The sequence below is a fragment of the Cavia porcellus genome, unplaced genomic scaffold (genome assembly GCF_034190915.1).
Source record: "Cavia porcellus strain 051 isolate PalLab524CR breed Dunkin Hartley unplaced genomic scaffold, mCavPor4.1 scaffold_1, whole genome shotgun sequence".
NCBI classification, from domain to species: Eukaryota; Metazoa; Chordata; class Mammalia; order Rodentia; family Caviidae; genus Cavia; species Cavia porcellus.
The window spans coordinates 35,392,957-35,395,853 of NW_026947484.1; positions in this window are offsets into that span (position 1 = coordinate 35,392,957).

Below are 2,897 nucleotides of genomic sequence, written 5' to 3' on the forward strand. Positions count from 1 at the left end.
ACAGTGAACTCAAGGCCAAGCCTGAACTGTACAGTAAGACCCTAAAAAAAAAAAAAAAAAAAACGCTTTAATTTGTGAGGAAAAGAAAGTTGTCCAGCATGGTGATGTGTAGTGTGCCAGGAGAGAGAGGTGAGAGCCGGTGGCCTGGCCCAACTGAAAGGAAGTGTTCAGGTCCCGAGGACTGTGTTCTCATGACTGGGTGAGTAGTACTGCATAAAATGGCCTTGCAGGAATGTTTGCTCCTTGTTTTTTCCCCTGCTTTTGTTTTTGCGACAACATGCAGGCTTTAAGGCTCCCTCTTGCACGGGGAGGCTGGGCTCTCGCTGGACACCATACTGGTCAGTACCTGGATCTTGGACTTGCCAACCAATGTTGCAAGTAACAGTGTGTTTTCCCAGTGTCTCTTCGTGCCAGCTCATGGTGTATCTTGCCCTTATTTTTTAAAATCTTTCAGAAAAGATGACTTGTCCTGAAAATTGATTCACCATGCATTGTCTACTTTCTTTTCACCACCAGCAGCCCCAATGAGTAGACTGCACCAAAGCAATGGCCCTCAAAGGCTGCGAGGAGCCTCGGTTCATCACTCCTATGTTTTCCATTGAGCTGGATCTGACAGTGTCTTGGGCGGAGAACAAATGGGGAAACTCACTCCTCCTAGGCCAGATGAGTGTTCACCATGGACAGGAGTCTGGGAAGCTGTGGGCAAACCAAGTGCCAGGTGTGCAGATAGCAGGTGGGACACTCAGGTGCATGACGCCCATGGGTGTAACTGTGTTGAGGAAGATGACAGCTGGGGTGAGAGAAAGTTTCCCTGCAGGGCCTCTTAATTGCCTTCATGTATCAGATACTTGTGTTTCTTCGTGGCCAACGTCTGCTCTCCGAGGTCTCAACTAATATCAGGGTTATGTGTGGGGGATTCTAAACTGCACTTCATCATTTCTTTGAAATATCTGTAATAAAAACAAGCCATTTGAATTTGAAATTAATTCATATTACAGAAGTCCTTGACCAAGACTATTCAAGTTGTGAACTTTCACAGGTAGACTGTGTAAGACTTACTGTTACACAAAAACGAATCTGACTTAATGTTCTCCTGGAATAGAAGCTGTTTGTAAGTCAAGAACTTACTGTACAAGAAATCTCAACATTATACTCAAGAAAGAAAAAGAAAAGCTGATAAACTTTTTAATTTCGGCTCTTCATGTAGTTCCAACTGCTCATGGGGCTGAGAGGGTGGCGTAAATTCAAAGCCAGTCTGGGCAGCACGAGAACCAAACCCCAACCTCACCTAAAAAAAATAAAAAAATAAAAAACACAGAACTTGAAAGCCAAACTAAGTAATGTTGCGCGATCCGACCTCAAACAATTTTTGTTATTAATTTCATTAGTTCCTTTTTTCTTGATCTGAGACAGTGTTTCTTTGTGCAGAATAGGTTGGCCTCGAACTCCTGATGATCATCCTGCCTGTCTCCTGAGTGCTGCGAATAAAGGTGTGTGCCACCATACCCAAGAGCGGTATTTTGAATGGCTGGAAAAAAATACATTTATTACCTATTTGTTGGGCATTTCTCAAGGCAGTATAAACACTGAGTGGCTATCAAAACATTTGATAAAATTTTATTCAAAAGTTCTATACAAATTTAATTTTCTGCCTCCAACCCTCTGCATTTTTTCATCAACTGTGAAACATGGTATTTTTGGTTCCAATTTCTTGTAGTTTGCATGAGCATCTTGTACAGTACTTTCTATGTGTGTTGGGGTATATGGCTTGGAGGTACTGCTTTAGATATGGTGGGGTCCTCGGGAATTACTGACACCTGCTTACAGATCACTCAGCACTGTGTCAAGTGATTGGCTTCACAGAGACCCACTCGGATTGATGCTCCAAAGCACAAGCAAGCTAGCTTTGGTGCGGATCTGCGTTCAGCTACAAGCACAGTGTTCCTCAGAAGCCTCACTGTGCCAGCTCCCCAGCTTCTGCACTCTGGGGTGGAGGGGGAACTGGAAGGTAATTTTAAATATATACACTTTTTGTAGCTTAGTCAACTATATTCAAACTATTTAATACCCTCGGCTCAAAGGTGGTCTTTTGTCCATGGGTGACTGGGTTAAGAACAGTGGAGACTTTCAAGTGAAGACTCACAGTTGGATAACCAAGTGCAGTCCTCATTTTAGAGATGAAGAAATGAGCTCGAAAAAGGTTTGTGCTACCAGAGTCAGGACGGGAGCCAGCGAACCTTTGAGTTCAGGGCTTTACCTCAGCAGCCCTCACGCGCACGCTACTCAGACACAGACCTCTTTCTCACACATTCGGGTACACTTGTAGTATACAGACATGCAGATTCATTCAAAGGTACTGAATGCACCTCAGAAATAAGGAATTAGTATGTGTTAAAAAATTGTTTTTACACTGGACTATCCCAAAATGAAGCAGAGTGAAGTCTGCAATGATTCAAGTTAGAAGACAGAAAAAAAGGCATTTTCTTTCCCATAAGAGCTGTCTGTTTTTAACAACCAAGAATAGAAATCACAACATCACACAAAACAATAAAAGGATTTATGAAGTATTTAATATGAGTTAAGTATTTCTGCATGTAGTATAGGAATTTTTAAAAGCCCCTGCAGTTTATAAATGTTCACTGTATTAATAATGTATTCTAAATGCACAATACTCTAGGATTTTGTGCCAATCGTGTCCACTTTCTTGCTTGTCTTTTATCAGAGTGAATTAAAAAAATTAAAACCCTTGAAACTGTTGAACCTAACTTTTGATGTATTCCCAAGTTAAATTTTTGCTACACTAGAATACAACAGTAGCTAACATACGATTATACACAATGTAAAGGTTATTGCAGTTTATTTTCATGCTTCCTATACAATAAAATATATTACAGTGG